General features: G+C 42.3%; 1 protein-coding gene across 1 annotated transcript in view; it reads left to right on the top strand.

The window, feature by feature from the left end:
- Positions 1-24,011, top strand: part of LOC124552657 (tyrosine-protein kinase Fer-like) — a 627,186-nt gene that overhangs the window by 30,428 nt on the left and 572,747 nt on the right. The window lies entirely within an intron of this gene.

Below are 24,011 nucleotides of genomic sequence, written 5' to 3'. Positions count from 1 at the left end.
TCATACGGGATACTCTACCTGTGCTGCTAGAACATGTGCCTTTACAAGTACGACACAACATGTGGTTCGTCCACGATGGAGCTCCTGCACATTTCAGTCGAAGTGTTCGTACGCTTCTCAAGAACAGATTCGGAGACCGATGGATTGGTAAAGGCGGACCAATTCCGTGGCCTCCACGCTCTCCTGACCTCAACCCTCTTGACTTTCATTTATGGGGGCATTTGAAAGCTCTTGTCTACGCAACCCCGGTACCAAATGTAGAGACTCTTCGTGCTCGTATTGTGGACGGCTGTGATACAATACGCCATTCTCCAGGGTTGCATCAGCGCATCAGGGATTCCGTGCGACGGAGGGTGGATGCATGTATCCTCGCTACCGGAGGATATTTAGATCATTTCCTGTAACAAAGTGTTTGAAGTCACGCTGGTACGTTCTGTTGCTGTGTGTTTCCATTCCATGATTAATGTGATTTGAAAAGAAGTAATAAAATGAGCTCTAACATGGAAAGTAAGCGTTTCGGGACACATGTCCACATAACATATTTTCTTTCTTTATGTGCGAGGAATGTTTCCCGAAAGTTTGGCCGTACCTTTTTGTAACACCCTGTATAGATAAGGAACACCCAAAGGGCCTATAACACTACCTTGGGGATCGCCAGAGATCACTTCTGTTTTACTCGATGACTTTCCGTCAATTACTACGAACTGTGACCTCTCTGACAGGAAATCACAAATCCAGTCACATAACTGAGACGATATTCCATAAGCACGCAATTTCCATACGAGCCGCTTGTGTTGTACAGTGTCAAAAGCCTTCCGGAAACCCAGAAATACGGAATCGATCTGAAATCCCTTGTCAATAGCACTCAACACTTCATGCGCATAAAAGAGCTAGTTGTGTTTCGCAGAAATGATGTTTTCTAAACCTATGTTGACTGTGTTTCAATAGACCGTTTTCTTCGAGGTAGTTCATAATGTTCGAACGCAATATATGTTCCAAAATCCTGCTGCATATCGACGTTAACGATATGGGTCAGTAATTTAGTGGATTACTCCTACTACCTTTCTTGGATATTGGTGTGACCTGTGCAACTTTCCAGTCTTCGGGTACGGGTCTTTCGTCGAGCGAACGATTGTATGTGATTAGTGATTATTGCCAACACTATGTGGACGATGTCGCCTATTCGACACCATATTTTAAATCTATGTGACGATGCCATTATGGCCATATCACTTTAGGACATGGTGTAAAAAAGATCTGAGGATGGTCATTACAGACTGAATCCGGGCATCGTCTAAAGAATTCATTTGTGATCAGACTGGAATAAAAAAGCATTTTAAAAACTAGAATGAAATTTTCACTCGACAGCGGAGTGTGCGCTGTAGAGTGAAAATTTCATTCTGGAAACATCCCCCAGGCTGTGGCTAAGCCATGTCTCCGCAGTATCATTTCTGTCAGGAGTGCTAGTTCTGCAAGGTTCGCAGGAGAGCTACTGTTAAGTTTGGAAGGTAGGAGACGAGGTACTGGCGGAATTAAAGCTGTGAGGACGGGGCGTGAGTCGTGCTTGGGTAGCTCAGTCGGTAGAGCACTTGCCCGCGAAAGGCAAAGGTCCCGAGTTCGAGTCTCGGTCCGGCACACAGTTTTAGTCTGCCAGGAAGTTTCATTTTAAAAACTGTTAGCATATTATGGGTTTACTAGTAAACAAAACAAACATCACTCTTGCTCACATGCCTAACACGTTGCCAACTTAAATTGCTAAATCGGGATACGCGCTAATTCGAGCTCTATCGAACAATATTCGCGCCAAGATCTGTACAGTGCTCAGCAGATCTTAAGGAAGAGCTAGATAAAGATACATAATAATTATTAAAAAAAAGAACCATTCAACAGCCGAGATCACGTAAAATACTTTTTTTTTTATTTAAGACAACCGGTTTCAACAGACTGTCATGTTCTGGTCTTAAAATCTCTTGTTGTAAAACATGTTCATTTTACGCTGTCCCCCCCCCCCTCTTCCCCCCCCCCTCCCACGCACAACTTGTCAAGTAGGTAAAATCATCATATTATAGAAAGGTTTGTCTTCGCTAAAATATTTAAAAACATAATGTATCTAGTGCAACAGGGTGTGTCCGTGTACATACTGTGAACACGGTAGACAAATGGTTCAAATGGCTCTGAGCACTATGGGACTTAACTGCTGAGAACTACTTAAACCCAACTAACCTAAAGACATCACACACATCCATGCCCGAGGCAGGATTCGAACCTGCGACCGTAGCGGTCGCGCGTTTCCAGACTGAAGCGCCTAGAACCGCTCGGCTACGACGGTCGGCAACACGGTACACAATAGCACAACTGTTTACATATGCTGAACGTATTCTAAACAGCGCGAATCCACTTTAAATAGCTACAAAGTTTATGGACATAGCCTGTTGCACAAGGTGGTTTACGTTTTTTGAATACTTTAGCGATGAGACACGTGTTATAACGTGCTGTTTTAATCCAATTGACATCTTGTGCGTGAGGTCAGTGTAAAATGAACATGTTTTACATCAGTTGTACCTTATCGAGGCCCACGAGAAAGACGGGCCGGACGGGTTTAATAATTACGATGATGAAGACGACACAACAACATCCAGTCATCTCGGGGCAGGTGAAAATCCGTGACCCCGGCGGGAACCGAACCCGGAACCCAGTGCTCGGGAAGCGCGAACGCTACCGCGAGACTACGAGCTGCAGAGCTGCAGACTTACAATGAATAGGTATGCATTTCTTGTACAGAATGAGGTACCAGTTGTAACTACGGCAACAGAACCCATTGTTGTTGTTATCTTTAATCTGAAGACTGGTTTTATGCAGCTCTCCATGATACTGTGCAACCATCTTCATCTCTGCATAATTACCGCAACCTACAGGGGATAGGCAAAATATTGTGAACAGTGGTAGCAATGGGTTGGTTGTGTTTGACGGTCAACAACGAAGGTAAGGCACGAGTCGCGCTGGACTGTGCGTGTTCAGTCAACGCCGACTCAAAGGAAGGTCTCGGCTCTCGTTGGTGACGTCACGTCAGCTAGGCACGGCGAACGCCAGGTCTGTTGCAGGCAGAGACGCCTGGGCGTGCTTATTGTGGTGTCACCGCCAGACACCACACTTGCTAGGTGGTAGCCTTTAAATCGGCCGCGGTCCATTAGTATACGCCGGACCCGCGTGTCGCCACTGTCAGTGATTGCTGACCGAGCGCCGCCACGCGGCAGGTCTAGAGAGACTTCCTAGCACTCGCCCCAGTTGTACAGCCCACGTGAATAGCAATGGTTCACTGACATACGCTCTCATTTGCTGAGACGATAGTTAGCATAGCCTTTAGCTACGTCATTTGCTACGACCTAGCAAGGCGCCATTACCAGTTACTACTGAGATTGTTATTAATGTACCGTCAAGAGCGATGTACACCAATTATGGATTAAAGTTAAGTATTCTACCAGTTACCTCCTGTTTTGCTAGTCTTATTTCTCTGACCTGTTCCAGACCTCACGCCAGCCTGCGTGAGCTTAAACGCGTGCCTTTCGGCTACCGGTCATAGTGGATTGGCTGCCTGGCCAGTCCACTACACTTATCACTATAAATCTCTTATTTTTGGACAAAATGTTTGGTATTGTTTTGGATTCTACAATTTAGATGAAACATTTTCTTACTATCGTAAAGCTACAAATGAAGATCATAGTTCTGTATTACTGAATCCTGTCGTAACAAACGTAGAACAATATGAGAAGATGCTTTGCCCCATTGCAAGCTTCGGAAATTTTACATTCAAGTAACTATATTTACTTGATCCATTTGGTTATCGAAACTTACCCCAACCCCCTTACAATTAACTCGTTTTATTTATTTATTTATTTATTTTCGTTTGACATCGTCACTGGAAATGTGAACTAATTTACATGTGTAAATGTCCAACTGTTGCCACTCATTAGATTAAGTCGTTTTCAACGAAAGGAATTCTAGACAGGAAACAACATAGCTTCATACATCGAAAATACTGCTGAGCTTAAACTTTTTTAACATGCACATTAGAAAAAATAAATATTCCCCTCACGCAACTGAAAGGAGAAACTTTATAAGAAAAAAAAATTTATTTGATAAAACAAGTATCTCTCTTTTGCCTCTTCTTCTGTCCCCCCCTCCCCCAACGTGTACAATCGCAAGATATTTCATTAACATTCAGTGCTCCTCTCCCCATAGTCAACCAAGATACCTAAAGAAGAGCACCAATATGTTCACAGTTTCTTGTAAGAGCAACCCAGTACAAACGTAAGTTCCTCAGATTTACATATAAGGTAAAGAAGCACGAATTCTGTTGCTGTTGGACCGTGAAGTTGTTTTTGTATGTCAATCCTTAAAACAGGTGGAAATTTAAGTTCAGGAGTACACTATTTATTAAGTAGTTTAATGAATTGCACAATTAATTGGTTGCAGAAATCTCTCAGAACAATGTGTGTCGGTCAACTACCGCCAATAGTTTCGCATTTTCCTGTGTCAGACAGGGAGACACCACCATTATGAGTATGCCTGCAACAGACCTGGCATTCGCCGTGCCTAGCTGACCTGACGTCACCAACAAGCGCCGAGGCCTTCCTTTGAGTCGGTGTTGGTCCAGTACGGACCAGGCATCAGTGCAGGTTGTTTACGAGTAGTGCACACTTAGAATTTGCGTTCAGGGGCCGAGGTCGACGTTCAGTGAAAGACGTAATAGAGTCCCAAAGAGGGCAGATTGTTGGAGCTCGATCAGTAACCGAGAGACCCAATTACTGAATGATTCGAGAACAACTGTTTCAGCAGTCAAGACAGCCTGCACAAAATATGGAAAGACATCATTGTGTAAACGTAATAGTGGGCGCAAATCAAAACTAAATCACAGAGATCGTCGTACAATAACACGAACTATGTCAAAACAACAACACAAAACTACGGCGGCTAAGTGACTGCAGAGCTCAATAGCCATTTTCGAGACCCCGTATCTATCGACAACGTCCGCCGAGAACTCCGTAAAGCGAACATTCGTGGACGAGCTGCTATACCGAAACCATTAGTGACGACAACCAACCCAAAAAAGCGTAAAAAATGGTGTCAGGAGCATAAATCCTGGACCGCTGATCAGCGGAAACACGTCATATGGTCCGACGAGGAGACGTTTTCGTTATTTTGAACATCGGGCAGGCTACAGGAGTTTGAAGAGATTCTGGTCGAAGAGTGGTTTAATATTCCACAGGAGAATATGCAATCACTATATGTCAGTATTCCAAGAAGAATCGCAGCCGTATTACGGGCAAATGGGGATCCAACTCCTTATTAATAAACCATCCCCAAGTAAGTACAAGTTTTCAAATTATTTTGCCTGTCCTCTGCACATATACTGGAATCTGCTTACTATCTGCATTCCTGGATGTGTCTCTACAATTTTATCCGCTACACTTCCCTCTATAACCAAATTGACTTTTGATACCTCAGCATGACTTCTATCAACCGAGTGCTTCATTTAATCAAATTGCACCATGAACTTCTTTTCCCCCCAAATCGATTCGGTATCACCTCATTAATTATTTGACCTACCTATCTAATCTTCAGGATTCTTTTCTAACACCACGTTTCTAAGCTGTTCTATACTATAATATAGACATCACACACATATACAGCCTGTTGGCGTTTACAAATTTCGGTGTAATACTATTTCAAAAACGTATTTTTTTTAGTAATAAGCAGATAACAGCAGTGAAAAAACTAGTGGATTTTACTGCATCCATGGCAACACTAGTTTAATGTTTAAAGTTTTATTAGATTGGTTTCTTTTTTATTTTTTGCTAATATCAACATGGAAAGCTCTTACACAAATCAGATCTGGATCTGCCAGATCCCTTTTTACATTGTTGGGAAAACATACATTTAACTTTTTGAAGTTAACATCTGGCTTACTCTTTACACAGAAAACTGAAACGCTTGATTTAAATCTGCCAAATGAGGTGTTATCCCAGCCAAAGAAGCTGCAGTCATTTATGTTCAGCAAGATGAGCCGGATACATGGTGTGACTGAATCGCATCCAGACTACTGAAGTTTGAATTAGAGCTCAGGGAGAAGAAAGAATAAAGCCCCGCCATTTGCCGATCACACTAATTTTCTCCCAGATGCTCTTGCAAGAGCTGTTGAGAGGTATAGGTTGTGTCCTGAAAATATATTATAAGATTAATATAAAAAAGAGGATAATGTGGTGTATTGTATTGAACTGGGGACCTAGAAACGACGGAGAGGTTTCGTCCCTGCCGTAGCCCTCAGCAGTCTAAGGCACCGAAACTAGTAGTGGAGTTTTCCTATTCGAGTAGTAATGCCGTTGGCAGCAGTAAAAAGAATATAAAATTTAGACAGCAATAGCAACAAAAGGTTTTTTGTGTGAAAAGAAAGAAATTTGCTAGCACCGAAGGTAAATGACAGTATTAAGGAGCTCCCTGCCCCCCCCCCCCCCCCCCCCCTCGAGTGTTGAGTTATATGGAAACGAAAAGAAGCTTTTGAAATACGTTGTTAGAGAAGCTGTTTGAAATTAAATGGATATAGCGGGTAACTAACAAAGAGAGAGTACATCGAACTGGAGAGAAAGAAGGAAAAGGAATAGGTTGATCGGACACGTCGCAAGTTATCAAGTAATAGTTTGGAGCTCTCCAAACTGATGGCGCAGCGATCGCCGCCGTTTTTCAAGTCGCACCTGCATCGTCTTACACGTGTGCGTCTAATGGGGCAGCCGGCGCTTGGCTGTGACGTGGTGCTACCTGAACCCTGCAGACCGCGTTTTCCATCTCGATACAGCGCAACGCTGCACGGGCCGTATATTTACGACATCCACAGATGAAGTAATTAATTATATCTCCAGCGATTTTGAGGAACTATTTGTTTAAAATGATCGATAATTTCACATCTGATAGTATCACATCGATAGTTGATAATGAACTACTGTAGCTATCTGTTCATTATTGTCACCTAACTACGATGTATCGAGTTTAAGCAACGCATTCGAAAATTTCGATATGAAACATGTTAGTTGTCGCTCTATTTTACGTCTGGTGCACTTCAAGTCAGAACATAGAAATAAAATAAACTTACGTCTGTTTCCAGTCTAGTCCAAATTTAGCATTGAGTTCGCTGCAGCAGACAAGCTACCCATATACTCTGATATACTTGTGACTGCACCAGCATTGTTCTCTGCCTATCCTGTTTCACAGAGCGGGAAATGCTCCGGCCTCCATGTTCTTTAACGATACACGTTGCCCATACCGCGCTTCAACCACAGGCGACCAGCTTCGCCGCTTCTGATGCGCTCGTTCCCAGTCGCCAGGCCATAGCAATCGGCCATTTGTCACAGTAGCTTATGTCAGAAGATCTCTCCATTTGCAGCACTTTCGTCGCTAGCTCTGAACTTGCTAGGTGCGGTCTCTCAGACCGCGCGAAAATTCTCGAACTCGCTCTCCAAGGTAAATTCTGGCGGCATGCTTTTACAAGCCACCTATGGGGGCGCCCATTAATTACGTGAGGCGATTTTCGCATTTTTTCGATCACCTTCCCCCTTGGAGAAATGTCGTGAGATCTGGCTGGACCGCCTTTCCTAATCTCAAGTGAGATTTTTCAAAATGTTTATTTGTAGTGTAAATACATTAACATGTGCTGGACTGCGTTGGATTTATTTTAAAAAATACAATTTGCTTAATTATTTTTATTTGAGGAGGAGGAAGGAAGGAGATTAGTGTTTAACGTCCCGTCGACGATGAGGTCATTAGAGACAGAGCACGAGCTCGGATTATGTAAGGATGGGAGAGGAAATCAGCCGTAACCTTTCAGAGGAACCATCTGAAGCGATTGAGGGACACTTTTTTTTAATTTAAACTAGTTAAGGCTAGTATTTAAGACATAACGTAGTCTAGAATCAGAGTGATAAAATCGGACAGCAAAATACTTAAATAAAAGGAACTACAAAAATTCGTAACTTATAATTCATTGTAATGCTGTGCACGGGGACTCGTGTGTGGTCTCAAGAGTGACTACTGGAACCAACATGTCCATGTGATTTTCAGTAAAATCATGTGCTCCTTTAATCTCGCGCTAATTTAGTCACACTAAACCGTTTTATTTAACAAAGAAATTCGCTAAATAGCTGAGCAAATTGATAAGTTATTTTATTTTAGTTTCGCTACTAGTTCCGAGAATTACATATGCCATCTTCAGCTTCATATCCACCTCCAAAAAATAATCGATATTGGCATAGTGGAGCCATCTGTTTCTGGATGTAGTGAATTCTCAAGTGCTTGTGCCTTCTTCGATGACTTGACTGCAACTGCAGTCTATATAGCAAAAATCTAGTAATAGCAGTATTGTTGGCACCCGTTTTGATCATAACCGAGGTAGATCCTCCTTACACGTCGGTGATGGGCCCGAATATGGCGTAGTAAAACGCTGAAACTGGACGCCTGAAACGTGTTTAGTTTGATATTATTTTACTTGATTTTTCACACATTCAGGGACGAAGGATATTCCTTTGTTAACGTAGAGAGTAATCTAGTAATACTTCACGTAATAAACGAAGGCCACAAACTCAACCTTTATGAAGAGCTGGAAATTTCCATTCACAACAGAAAACATGGACACAGCACACTCAAAGAGAAAGGTGAAACAGTGGCAATGAGTTTAAGAGTTTCGCAGGTATACTAGACGATGCATTATAACCCCTTCTACCTGGTACTTCCTGAGTCCGTTTTAAAAAAGTAAAAAATTAAAAAGAAACAAAGCACTGTAGAGAAATTGTATGTTCATACTAACCCTGAAATATGTATGTATAGTTTATCTATTTTATTTTACTAGTGTCATATACTTTGCCATGTAATACTTTTAATAAGATGTTGTAAAGAGACAAATAGTTTTATAAACTGCTATATGTATCTCTGATCCACAAAGTAAACAGCCGTGCGGTTAAAGGCGCTGCAGTCTGGAACCGCAAGACCGTTACGGTCGCAGGTTCGAATCCTGCCTCGGGCATGGATGTTTGTGATGTCCTTAGGTTAGTTAGGTTTAACTAGTTCTAAGTTCTAGGGGACTAATGACCTCAGCAGTTGAGTCCCATAGTGCTCAGAGCCATTTGAACCACAAAGTAAACTAGCTATGAGTGATTTCTGAGGCAAAATACGATGTCTTTACATGCCTACAATCTTTGGTGTGTGAGTGGTTCGTGTTTCTGTGTAAAAAATCAAGTAGAAAATGTTCATTTATGACGAACTGCAGGGTTCTGCGCAGTGGAGCAGATTGTAAGCAACTCTGTCACCACTTCAGTGCCATACGACGGTAACAGGTGCCTCTTATACCAAAACAGACAATTAGCTGCATCCGGCTGGTACATAAGTATCGCCGTTTTCGACCAGAAGATGAGGGTATTAACTGTCGAAACGCGTTGTTGGAGAAAATAAAAAGTTACTTACACAGATATATTGTTTTATTTGAACTTTCACTGTCAAAGCAGTCGTACTTTCCTTAAAAAAACAACCCAACATGGACGACAACATAAGGCTAGACTGCCACTTACCGCAAAGAAGACACGTTAAGCTGAAGACAGGCCCAACAGTTACACAGCCTTCTTAAGAAAACGAAAAACAAACACACGTTCATTCACACAAGCAGGCACACATGACCGCGATCTCTGGTGAAGTCTGCGGCCGAAGGCTAGTGTGTAACTGATTTTTCGTTGTGCCTGTCTCTAACATAACGTGTCATCTTTACGATAAGTAATTATCTATCTTTTCCTTACATTGCTGATATTCAAACCTCGAGTTTCCATTGCTCGATGTTGTACTGCCGTCTGCATTACAGCCTTCTTTGTTGCTTCCACATGTTGGCGTCTCCTGCACAGCTCCTCGTGAACTACGTATTTTTTTCCCCCTTAGTATAGCAAAAAATGTGTTCGGAGAAATGTGTCAATTTTAACGATCCTAAGTTTGATGGAGTTGTTGGTCAGTGAATAGAGGAACATGGCAGTGATATACATCAAGAAATAGACGAAAAAGTCGACGATTTTGCAACGGCCAGTGTTCCGCTGGCGAATAAGAGTATGGTTCAGGGGAAGAACTTCAGGACAGTGTTGTTAGGCGCCTTCCAGCTTCCCCAATAAAACACTCCCAAGCGTTAGTTAACATCAAATGTGTTCTGAGTTGAGGTAAAAGTAAACGAAGACCGTACCGTGAATGTCAGTTTTGCAGACGTTCTTTTTGTCCTATCGATTGCAATGTTTGTCTGCAAGTTTAAAACCTAGAATTTAGTTGTACGTGAAAATTTACAGTTACAGAGATACTACAATTTTTCAGAATGTAAAATTCAGTTCTCTTGACAATTTATTTATGCGTACTACTTAAAAAAACCACGCAAAAGTACGCGATTTTTTCTCCTAAAAAGTAAAATACAGCAGGCTTTATTTCGTGCAATAAGATAAATGACGATGATTTAAACAACTCTGAAATAATTGTAAAAATAAGTGTTATATAACTTAAACGAAAATTTTCAAGTGCTTTATCCCCCAAATTTCAGTTAAACATAGGGATCCCACTGACCACAACTCGTAGTAAACGTTACGGGAGAGTCACCATTTAACAGCTAGAATGAGTCTCCATTCGTCCATGCTTTACTTACGTTCACTGCGAAAAAGAAGAATAAAAGGGTCACTTTTTTGAAGCTTGCGCGAATAAAATCTTTGATTGAGCGCCTCAAAAATGTACCAGTACAGACACAACCCATAACCGATTCCTACGCGCCTGCGGGTAGGCAATGCATAGACACCCCTCAGGTTCTGCAAGCCCCCAAGCAGGTGTAGCGCCAGTTACAAGGCCCGATCGACTTTTCGAAAACAAATACACGGTGATGTAGGTTCAAGATCTCAGGTATCACACCCTGGTGAGCCGTCACTGGCGAGTAATTGACGAAACGAAATCGGAGTTTTGTGTGACAGTCATAGCGTTAAAGAAGCTACATCAAACAGGCTGGTTGTGTGTCGTAATGGACAGGACAGTAGCCACACACGCATGCGGTTGCGGGTTCAAATGTCGCCAGGTGCAGAAAACTTCTTTTATTTTTAAATCTTTGTCGAGATGACTTTGATCATCATTGTATTTCAGTTAAATGATTTAAATGTAATTTTTCATTTTTTCTTTGTCACGTCATTATAATCGTAATAACAACTTCGCCATTCGCTATCATTTTTCTTCCTATCATTCTTTTTCTACGTGAAATCTTTGTTCGTGTGTTTTTAATTAATTGTATGTATTGATTTCGATTTAATTTCTTTCGTTTTATCACCCTGGTTTTTCGTCAACATTATTGCGATCATCATATTTATTTCGCATTTTGTTTGAATTTCGTTATACTTCTAAACCCTTCTTTAATTTAAATCGTAATCTGCGTTATTTTGTCCATAGTGCAATTGGTATGTAGGTGATGTTTCAAAGGTTTGTGTGACGATTACCACGCAAAAATTGCAAATATGGTAACGGAAAATACATTTTTCACACCACAGTACAGTCAATATATTTGACCTTTTGTTTTTTAACTGGTATATCCGAATTTTCAAATAATTTAGTATTATAACAGATAAACATAATTACATTCATATTCACAAAAGTTACGATTGTAAAAAGAATGATATAAAGAAAAAATGAAACAAATGAAAAAAGTTCATACGGTGATTAAAATAATGTGATAAAGGAACGTAACAAAAGAATTACGTTTAAACCAACTAATTGAATAAAAATAATGATAAAGGCATTTCGATAAAGATTTAAATACAAAAAACTTACTGCATCTGACAATATTCGAACCCACAACATTTTGCATGTGAAGCTATTACCCTATCCGTTACAGCATGCAGCCAAACTATAGACTTGGACTTTTTTTGCGTTGAGCAACACGCGACGTTCCGAAATTGTTTTCCTCAATTACTCGTAAACGATTGCCCACCAGTGATCTCAACCTACATCACTATGTATTTGGTTTCAAAAAGCCGATCGCACCGCTGAGCTGTAGGATGTCGCAAGGGCTGCCTGCCCCCAGGCTCCCAGGAATCGATAAAAGGTGGCCTCTGTACCGTAGGCTTCTCCAAACTGCGTTGTGAATTGTACAAGTGGTCTGCAAAAAGATTTGGTACGTTGGACATCAGCTACTGGGAGTCATGATTATTTGGTGAGATCCGCTTCAGTTGCACTAATGTTTATTTAAGGGGACATTGTATGTGAAATTTATTGAAATTTGACATTTTCTTTTTTCTACTCCATTATGTAATTTGCACTTTCCTGGACAGTTTGGTATATAATACATTAAAATCAGACAGTTCTGAGACCTTCAAATAATATTTTGAATGTTAACGTGTGACTGTCAAATTTCGCGGCTGCGCATATACTGCCACATTGAGCAGTCATGTCTTGGGTACTACACAGTTTAGAAGGCTGTGAATTGCTTCTTTTTGTGCATACTGATAACAAGGGAAGCTCCCCTTCGCATCCCCCTCAGATTTAGTTATAAGTTGGCACAATGGATAGGCCTTGAAAAACTGAACACAGATCAATCCAGAAAACAGGAAGAAGTTGTGTGGAACTATGAAAAAATAAGAAAAATATACAAACTGGGTAGTCCATGCGCAACACAGGCAACATCAAGGATAGTGTGAGGTGTTAGCTCAGGAAGAGGGTTAGCTGTCCTCTGTAATAAAAAAACTGAGTTAATCGATCAACAACGAATGAACGGATGTCTTATGACGTCCGCCCCGAGCAGATCCGGAACGAGAGGTCCTCTATTCAAGTTTTCAGTATATGTAACAAACTCTTATGTTTTCATCACTTTTTTGGGAGTGATTATCACATCCACAAGAAAACCTAAATGGGACAAGGTAGAAGAATCTTTTTGCCCATTCGCCAAGTGTACAAGTTAGGTGGGTCGACAACATATTTCTGTCATGTGACGCACATGCCGTCACCAGTGTCGTATAGAATATATCGGACGTGTTTACCTGTGGAGGAATCGGTTGACCTATGGCCTTGCGATCAAATGTTTTCGGTTCCCATTGGAGAGGCACGTCCTTTCGTTCGCAAAACACAGACACTAAACTCATTACAGTGAACAGAGACGTCAATGAACGAACGGACAGATCATAACTTTGTGAAAATAAAGAAAGTAAACTTTTCAGTCGAGGGAAGACTTGGACCTAGGACCTCTCGTTCCGCAGCTGCTCACGCTAACCACGGGACCACGGCGCTCCTGAGCTCACACTATCCTTGATGTTTCCTATCTCGAGCATGGACTACTCAGTTTGTATATTTTGCTTATTTTTTTCATAGTTCCACACAACTTCTTCCTGATTTCTCGACTGATGTGTGTTCAGTTTTTCAAGGCCTATCCACTGTGCCAACTTGTAACTACATCTGAGGGGGGTGCGATGGGAAGGTTCCCTTGTAAGTCTCACAAGTTGGCATTACGAATAAACAAATCAGTCCTTTGTTTCTGATACTAGTTTTCGTTGAAAGTAGTGTGATTATCGGCTATTTTTATAGTACGCTAACTTCTATTGCTTTTAATGCGTGAATAAAATGATTAAGCGTAAAAGTAACTTCAAGAAACGCAAATTTGCGGGTAACAGATATGTGAGACCAGCATTTTCTTCTGAAGTACTCATAAACACCCATGAAAAGCAATGTCATGCTTTGTGCACACGTACACCAAACACTTGGTGGAAATATAGGCAAGCTGAATTTTCTGGTACCCTGCTTGAATTTACACATGAACATTCTCTTCCTTTGGCAATATTGGAGGCAATCAAACCTATTTACAGAGATTTGGCAAATCCTGAGCTACTAAACAAGTGTTTACATGCGAAGACAGAATGTGAATGAGTCCGTCAATAATGTTGTGTGGTGCCGTGTGCCTAAAAATGCATTTGTTGGCCTTATGAGTCTAAAGTTAGCAGTGTCTGATGCTGTAATAACTTTTAATAGTTGGAACTATGAAAGACTTACGGTTCTGGAGAAGTCAGGGATAACATTTGGACAGAACACTGCGGGAACTGGATGAGCTTCGTGTCCGTGAAGCGGAGATAGGTGCTCAGTAAATGACAAAAGAAGCAAGAAGGAGAAGGAGGAGGCAAGCTCTAGGCTGTTGTGACACTGAAGAAGACGCAGAACTGAAAGTCTGTGTAAGAATTTGTAACAAAAAACCTTTTAAACCTCAATATCACTAAACTACAGTTTTTGCAATAAATAACCTGTTTTCTAAAAAAGTACTGATGGTAGAGACATGAACACAGCATGCTAAATGTGAGGTTCAACACATATGGAACTAGAATAATTAAAAATTCCTGAGTTGTTTTGTATTTATGTTCATTTACTTACAAAATTCTGTCAAAAAAAAAATGAGTGTTTGAAAGAAGAAGAAATAAGATAACATGCCCCAAAATACAATTTTAGTAATAATTCTAGTTCAGTGTATCTAGAAAGGTGATTTCAATAATAATGGAAAATTGTAAGCTGGTCTCTTAAAAAGTTTCCAAGAAAATCGGTCACAAAATTCGATAATTTAACACTGGCGGCATAGGACATACAAATACAATGTCCCCTTAAACCACGACCGGTTTCGAGATTTTAAAATGAGATCTTCAGCTGTATGAAATTATAGTATTTGGTAACACATAACACGTCCGCTGCTCGTGGTCTCGCGGTAGCGTTCTCGCTTCCCGAGCACGGGGTCCCGGGTTCGATTCCCGGCGGGGTCAGTGATTTTTCCTGCCTCGAGATGACTGGGTGTTGTTCTGTCGTCTTCATCATCCTCATTCGTCCCCATTACGGTCGGAGGAAGGCAATGGCAAACCACCTCCATTAGGACCTTGCCTACGCTCTGCCAAGAAGCATGGGACTTCATTTCCATTTCCAACACATAACACGCGGTCGGGCCAGTCAATGCAAGAGTCCCGGTCACTGCATGTTGGACGGAAGTATCCTCCGCTCGGTTGGAACCCCGGAAGTGCGGTACACATCAAGACGGGATTTTAAAAGTTCTGCAAAAAACTGTTGGTTGGGTGCATAAATCGGTAGCGTTTTTCCGTAAGTTTAACAAACACAAACACATACACATAACAAACTTAGAACTAGTTAAACCTAACTAACCTAAGGACATCACAAACATCCATGCCCGAGGCAGGATTCGAACCTGCGACCGTAGCGGCCTCGCGGTTCCAGACTGCAGCGCCTTTAACCGCACGGCCACTTCGGCCGGCTATCACGCCACAGGAGGGCCCAAACAATGTCAACATCTTTGACTGCTTCGGGCCACGTCAGATTTCGCCAAATGGTTTTGAACGGTGCCTTGCGGTTCCATCCAATACGTCGACGCAAAAATTGCGGTCGCGCTCGCGATGTCCTCAGAGACGAGGATTGTCGGCAGTGTCAAAGGTTTCGAGAACGTCGTTTTTGCAAGTTATCATTTTCGACCACGAAAGTCTATAAATGAGCGCCCCAAGGAAACTATTTTTTTATTTGATTTATTGCCCATTTAAAGACCTGTTGCCTTACGCTTTATAACAGGTCGTACATTTTACAGCTGTTCATATACATTATAAATCAGATTCCACATTACAGACAGCTATTACTGTTTTCAGTAATGTGGTGTGCATACTGTAAGACCTTCGGTACACACACCATCAGATTATTTGACTCGTCGCTCTAACGAAGTAGGCGAGTGTCAGCAATATGTCTCGTGGTCTTATCGTGGCGTGTTTATCTTCTGCCGTTAGGTCAGACGATAGAAATGCCACTTGCATGCATAGAGTAGCAGATTGACGGTGACCAACTTTAAACAGAACTTGATTAATTTTCACACACATTTATTAAAATAATAAAAAGCATAGACATTACGTAACTTGATTCTGGATGCTGTTTACAATTGGCAATCTGAAGTTCCTTTGGTCTTGGTATGTTAATCTTATTCTCACATATCTCTGATACTTGACAAAGTGTCTATTCATTTATCTTCATGGCTGTGTACAGGAATATGGTAATCTTATTAGGTGCAGACTGAAACTTGACTATAGACTGGTACAGACTGATGCCGACTGGTGCAGACAAATGCAGACTGACTGATCAGAGGTCTGTACACTCGTTACAATACCTCGCGCGTTCAGGTATCACTGCGCGAGTGTGATCCGCGAGGAGAAAAGGTTCCACGTTAGCAGCAATCTCATTGGCTGCGTTACATATTAATACGCGGATCGGCGGAAGCAGAATTTGGTCCGTCTCTAAGGCAGCACCATCTCGTAGTGCGGAGACGGAAAGCGCTGCGCCTGCGCTGTTGTGCTTAGCGGGGCGCGCTCTAGTGGGAAAGTTGTGTACGTGCTGACTACGTGGAACTATGTACACAAGTAATTACAATGAAAGTAATAATGAATTAAAATTACGGTAGATATTGTAATAAAAACACAAAAATATTGAAATTTTAAGATGATATGTTGATAGATAATACGAAAGACTTGGATAGAAACAGGGAGAGAAATGTTAGCCTATCTGAGCCAGCCTGGTCTGAAAACCTCGGAACTACTTCGAGCCTCGCAGTCCTGGTTCGCTTACGTGATGTGTTGCTTGTACACTAAGTGTTCAGTTATAAGTGTTACACCTCAACAGCAGTATAATGACCGCGGGATGGGTATGCCTGCTGTCCATACTTAAGCTAGAACAGGTTTACAGGACTGAGTCCGTTACACTGTTTATTCTAATACAGTTAAAATGTTGTAGATATAGTGTAAGGTTTTCTGCGGTACATGTTGATGAAAGTGTTCGCAGTCTGAGTGAGTGTTTGTTTCGGTACGACTGTCTGGCGGTGTAGGAATCGGAACTGCTCCCTCACGTTCTTCGCGTGTGTTGCGGTGTTCCGTTATGCGGCCGTGTCTGTCTGTATTCATCATGCAATGTACTTGAGACATCATCGGCGATTTTATTTATTATCTCCCATTCGTCTTTGTCTCTTATTGCCAGAATCGAGTGTCATACTGCGTTGGTGTCTGGTGTGCTCTGTGGGTGACAGTGAAAAAGTGTGTGCTCTGGGGACCGGTGTTCCCCACATCTGCAAGTAGCTGGCCTACGTAGGGTAAGGGTCGTGACCTGTAAAAAAGTAAATCGTGCCCCGGCTCGGAAGGAATGGTATACGCTACGGCCCTTATCGTTCTACCCCAAGGGAAGGGTAACACCCTTTATGCCCGTTGCTGATGCCTTTTCTGAGCCGAGGTGTGTCTGAAATATTTTCCTCGGCTTCACAGCTGTGACCTCCATCCACTTTCCCGTCATGACACGTCCACAGTTGCGCTGGGCAGAACTGTGTAAAAATTTGGTGCCAATGTGACCTCATCAATCAATCTTACACTTCTCACGAACTGAGCTGTGGCCTATTTTTCGCATGTGTCGACACCTTGCTTTTTGAAGTGACCTTAACGATCTGCCATGTTTTCCCCAAGGTATGTGATATTCGTACTTGTTTACATGTGAGTCACGATACGAGTGGAGATTTCTGATTAAATGTATTAAACAATTCGTCATAAATATGGGTGAACAGCACTAACCGTTGCAAAAATGGTTTTCGCACGCTTGGATTTCCAAGTGATCCCAAACAAGGAAAAAAACGTGAGTCGTAAGTTGCTGCAGACACAAATGAGAACCAGGACCTGACGCTCAGTTCCGTATTGTAAACATATGGTAATAAAAGTAGTTATAAACATGAAAACATCTGCATACAACTGCGTTTCTCCTCCCAATTGATAACTACACTGAAGCAATTAATTTAAAAATTGTTCGATTCCTGAGATATTTTCGCAATCGGCTAAGTGAGAAGGAATATTTATTGTGATGTATTTATGTCTCGTTATTATAAAATTAAGATATTCTTATAGTGGACTGGCAATTGTGACGAAATCTGCAAAAGTAACATAACCTTCAAAGATTACGGTTTTGACCACAACTGAAAAGCGAGAAATGCAACTTCTAATAAAAATTCGTTTCACTGGAACATGAAACTCTACTTCCCCCTCCCCTTCCGTACAATTGAAATGTCACAATTGTACCTACTCATGATTAAAAAAATATACGCTACTTTTGCAAGCGTCTGTGTATGGACAAAAATCAACAACTAGTTACAAGTTGTTACTGCATAACATCCCTAATTGAAGACATTATTACTGAGCTCTTAACTTATTATAGTTAATACTTACAAACTACCACCTATGAAATATTATATTTCACTTTTTCTGTTACACTGAAGCGCTAAAGAAACAGGTACATGCATAAGTATTCAAATACAGAGGTATGTAAACAGGCAGAATACGGCGCTGCGGTCGGAAACGCCTATATAAGGCAAGCGTCTGGCGCAGTTGTTAGATCGCTGCTGCAGTGGAAAGTTATTAAGATTTATGTGAGTTGGAACGTGGTGTTATAGTTGGCGCACGAGAGATGGGGTACAGTATCTCCGAGGGAGCGATGAAGTAAAGAATTTTCCGGTACCACCACTTCACGGGTGTACCGCGAATATCAGGAATCCGGTAAAACATCAAATCTCCGACATCGCTGTGACCGGAAAAAGATCCTGCCAGAAAGGAACAAACGACGGTCGAAGAAAATCGTTCAGCGTGACAGATGTGCAACCCTTCCACAAACCGCTACAGATTTTAGTGCTCGGCCATCAACAAGTGTCAGCGTGCGAACCATTCAACGAAACATCATCATCGGAGCCGAAGGTCCACTCGTATTCCCTTGGTGACTGCACCACACAAAGCTTTACGCCTCGCCCCTCGATGACTGCACGAAACAAAGTTTTTCGCCCTGCTTGGGCCCGTCAACACCCACATTGGACTGTTGATGACTGGAAACACGTTGCCTGGTCGGACGATTTTCGTTTCAAATTGTATCGAGCGGAAGGACATGCACAGGTATGGAGACAACCTCACGAATCCACTGTCCCTGCGTGTCAGCAGAGAACCGTTCAAGCTGGTGGAGGCTCCGTAATAGTGTGGGGCGTGTGCAGTTGGAGTGATAGGGGACTCCTGATACGTCTAGATACGACTCTGACAGGTGACACGTACATAAGCATTCAGTCTGATCACCTCCACCCATTCATGTCCACTGTTCATTCCGACGCACTTGGGCAATTCCAGCAGGACAATGCTACGTCCAACACGTCCGAAATTGGTACAGAGTGACTCCAGGAACACTCTTCTAAGCGTAAACATTTCTGCTGGCCACCTCCCCAGACATGAACATTATTGAGCGTACCTGGGCTGCCTTGCAACGTGCTGTTCGGAAGAGATCTCGACGACGGATTTATGGCCAGCTGTGCTGGATCCGTGGTGTCAGTTCCCTCCAGCACTACTACTAGTCCATGCCACGTCGTGTTGCGGCACTTCTGAGTGCTCGCGAGGGCCCTGCACGATATTAGGCAGGTGTACTAATTCCTTTGGTTCTTTCAATTTTTATATTATATGAAAAGGGCAATCTAAATATCTGTATGAACATTAATTACTGTGCGGTACACTTCGTACATGCAGTATGAAACATATTATACGAAATATTGTAGAAAGTTGCGTGAATATATTAAACACCCACAAAGAAAACAGTGCCGTATCCTCTGAAATGGGGAGAACAAGGCGGACGATTCGGTCTATTTTGTAGGGGCTTTAAGCCCTAAAGTTACGTCGCAGGGCGGCACGCTTTTGCACCATTACAGAAGAAGAGGACCTTTCAGCCAAATTTCACATTTCTCCGTGGCAACGGAGGCAAATGACGGGCTTCCGAGAAAGTGAGTCTTCGATTCTTTAGCGCGGTGCACCTTCTTTACAGCATCACGGGCGTGCAACGGCATTCAGCCTCGCGCTGGACAGCGGCCATATCACTATATGTCGCCTGTTTCCGAAGACACACGTTCTGACATATCCACAATTCGAAGCATTCAATCCGTCCTCAGCTTCGGAGCTCCAGACCTCGGAGAGGTCATTGAGAAAGTGGTCAACACTGTATCAGCACGTACTCGCGACATCGTAAAGCCGATCCAACAGTTAGCACGTTACCGACAGAAAATCGTTTAACACTTTCGACGGATGATGGAACCTACGTATCGCTGGAAATACCCGGACGTAACGAACGGCCTCTCCGTAAACTGAGTCGTTCTGTGGTTCCTTGCAAAGGTCAAATCGAGGCCGCGCCACATTCTTTGCGCGACCTTTGACTGCGTGCGCTGTTAAGCCGAAACAGCACTGCGTGAATGCTGCGCTGCACTCTACGTTAGGCGAATATGTGTTGCTTCGTTCGATACTGGAATACCGGTACTTTGACCAGCCACGCAATAGTGACTTCACTTCTTGGTAAACATTTCGAATTGCAATTCCTGTGTCGTCATATTTTCGTTGCTCTTGGGAGAAATTGCATTTTTAATCTCTGTTGTGTTGTTATTGTTCTGGTCTTCAGTCCAGAGACTGGTTTGATGCAGCTCTTCATGCTACTCCATCCTGCGCAAGCTTCTTCATCTCCCAGTACCTACTGCAACCTACATCCTTCTGAATCTGCTTAGTGTGTTCATCTGTTGGTCTCCCTCTAAGATTTTTACCCTCCACGCTACCCTCCAATACTAAATTGGTGATCCCTTGATGCCTCAGAACATGTCCTATCAACCGATCCCTTCTTCTAGTCAAGTTGTGCCACAAACTTCTCTTCTCCCCAATCCTATTCAATACCTCCTCATTAGTTATGTGATCTACGCATCTAATATTCAGCATTCTTCTGTAGTACCACATTTCGAAAGCTTCTATTCTCTTCTTGTCCAAACTATTTATCGTCCACGTTTCACTTCCATACATGGCGACACTCCACACAAATATTTTCAAAAACGACTTCCTGACATTTAAATGTATACTTGATGTTAACAAACTTCTCTTCTTCAGAAACGCATTCCTTGCCATTGCCAGTCTACATTTCATATCCTCTCCACTTCGACCATCATCAATTATTTTGCTCCCCAAATAGCAAAACTCATTTATTAATGTAATTCCCGCAGCATCACCCGATTTAATTCGACTACATTCCATTATCCTCGTTTTGCTTTTGTTGATGTTCATCTTATATCCTCCTTTCAAGACACTGTCCATTCCGTTCAACTGCTCTTCCAAGTCCTTTGCTGTCTCTGACAGAATTACAATGTCATCAGCGAACCTCAAAGTTTTTATTTCTTCTCCATGGATTTTAATTCCTACTCCGAATTTTTCTTTTGTGTCCTATACTGATTGCTCAATATACAGATTGAATGACATTGGGGAGAGGCTACAACCCTGTCTCACTCCCTTCCCAAAACTGCTTCCCTTTCATGCCCCTCGAATCTTATAATTGCCATCTGGTTTCTGTACAAATTGTAAATAGGCTTTCGCTCCCTATATTTTACCCCTGCAACCTTCAGTATTCGAAAGAGAGTATTCCAGGCAACATTGTCAAAAACTTTCCCTAAGTCTACAAATGCTAAATACGTAGGTTTGCCTTTCCCTTATCTATTTTCTAAGATAAGTCGTAGTGTCAGTTTCGCCTCACGTGTTCCAACATTTCTACGGAATTCAAAATGATCTTCCCCCAGGGTCGGCTTCTACCAGTTTTTCCATTCGTCTATAAAGAATTCGTTATAGTATTTTGCAGCCGTGGCTTATTAAACTGATAGTTCGGTAATTTTCACATCTGTCGACACCTGCTTTCTTCGGGATTGGGATTATTATATTCTTCTTGAAGTCTGAGGGTATTTCGCCTTTCTCATACATTTTGCTCACTAGATGGTAGAGTTTTGTCAGGACTGGCTCTCCCAAAGCCATCAGTAGTTCTAATGGAATGTTGTCTACTCCCGCGGCCTTGTTTCGACTCAGGTCTTTCAGTGCTCTGTCAAACTCTTCACGCAGTATCATATCTCCCATTTCTTCATCTACATCCTCTTCCATTTGTATAATATTGTCCTAAAGAACATCGCCCTTGTATAGACACTCTATATACACCTTCCAGCTTTCTGATTTCCCTTCTTTGCTTAGAACTGGGTTTCCATCTGAGCTCTTGATATTCATGCAAGTGGTTCTCTTTTCTCCAAAGGTCTCTTTAATTTTCCTGTATGCAGTATCTAACTGACCCCTAGTGATATGCGCCTCTTCATCCTTACACTTGTCCTCTAGCCATCCCTACTTAGCCATTTTGCACTTCCTGTCGATCTCATTTTTGAGACGTTTGTATTCCTTTTTGCCTGCTTCGTTTACTACATTTTTATATTTTCTCCTTTCATCAATAAAGTTCAATATCTCTTGTGTTACCCAAGGATTTCTACTAGCCCTCGTCTTTTTTATCTACTTGATCCTCTGTTACCTTCACTATTTCATCTCTCAAAGCTACCCATTCTTCTTCTACTGTATTTCTTTCCCTCATTCTTGTCAGTCGTTCCCTAATGCTCTCCCTGAAGCTTTCTACAACCTCTGGTTCTTTCAGTTTATCCAGGTCCCATCTCCTCAAATTCCCACCTTTTTGCAGTTTCTTCAGTTTTAATCTACAGTTCATAATCAACAGATTGTCGTCAACAGTTCATAACAAATATATTGTGGTCAAGAGTCCACGTCTGCCCCTGGAAACGTCTTACAATTTAAAACCTGGTTCCTGAATCTCTGTCTTACCATTATATAATCTATCTGAGACCTTCCGGTATCTCCAGGCTTCCTCCATGTATACGACCTCTGCTGTGTAAGAGAAACAAAATACTGTCTTTTGTCGGTCTTTTTTTCTGTACGATACATGTTTTTTGTAGCCATAGCGTTTATCGTGGCCTACAGTACAGCTAAAACTACACTAAATTCCGTCCGAGCAAGCCTTGGAAGGCCCAACGGTACCGACCGACCGCCGTGTCATCCTCATCACAGACGTCACCGGATGCGGATATGAAGGAGCAGAGCATGTGGTGAGCACACCGCTCTCCCGGCCGTATGTCGGTTTACGAGACCGGAGCCGCTACTTCTCAGTCGAGTAGCTCCTCAGTTTGCCTCACAAGGGCTGAGTGCACCCCACCCCCGTACAGCGCTCAGCAGACTGGATGGTCAGCCATCCAAGTGCTAACCCAGCTCGACAGCACTTAACTTTGATGATCTGACGGGAACCGGTGTTACCTTGCGACAAGGCCTTGGCCTACATTACAGGTGCAGGGACTTTTTGAGGTACTCAATTCGTGTTTTTTCCGATGAATAAAGTTCTTCTCGTGATAGCCATTCCGATTTTTTAAGAAATACATATGCTCGGAAAGATGTATCGCAGCCTCCACTTGAGTCACGTTGATCAAGTGTATTTTCAGGCACTAACTTTCGATTTACTTACGATAAATACCGAAATACGAAAAATACTGCTGGCTGAAGTGGCCGTGCGGTTCTAGGCGCTGCAGTCTGGAACCGCGAGAACGCTATGGTCGTTCGGATCCTGCCTCGGCCATGGATGTGTGTGATGTCCTTAGGTTAGTTAGGTTTAAGTGGTCCTAAGTTCTAGGGGACTGATGATCTCAGAAGCTGAGTCCCATAGTGCTCAGAGCCATTTGAACCATTTTTGAAAAATACTGAATAGAATAGGAGATGAGAATTTGTGGTACAACCTGACTGAAAGAAGGGATCGGTTGGTAGGACAGATTTTGAGGTATCAAGGGGGTCACCAGTTTAGTACTGGAGGGAAGCGAGGGGGGTAAATTTTGTAGATGGGGACCAAGAGATGAATACACTAAGCAGATTCAGAAGTATGTAGGTTGCAGTAGTTACTCGAAGATGAAGAAGCTTGCAAAGGATAGAGTAGCATGGAGAGCTGCATCAAACGAGTCTTCGGACTGAAGACAACAACAACATTTCTTTTTGTTCATACTGTGTGACGTGGTTTCCGCTATTGCC

This window comes from Schistocerca americana, chromosome 10, assembly GCF_021461395.2.
Source record: "Schistocerca americana isolate TAMUIC-IGC-003095 chromosome 10, iqSchAmer2.1, whole genome shotgun sequence".
Lineage (NCBI taxonomy): Eukaryota > Metazoa > Arthropoda > Insecta > Orthoptera > Acrididae > Schistocerca > Schistocerca americana.
The sequence above is the reverse complement of the archived record's forward strand: the minus strand, read 5'-3'. Positions and strand labels throughout refer to the sequence as shown.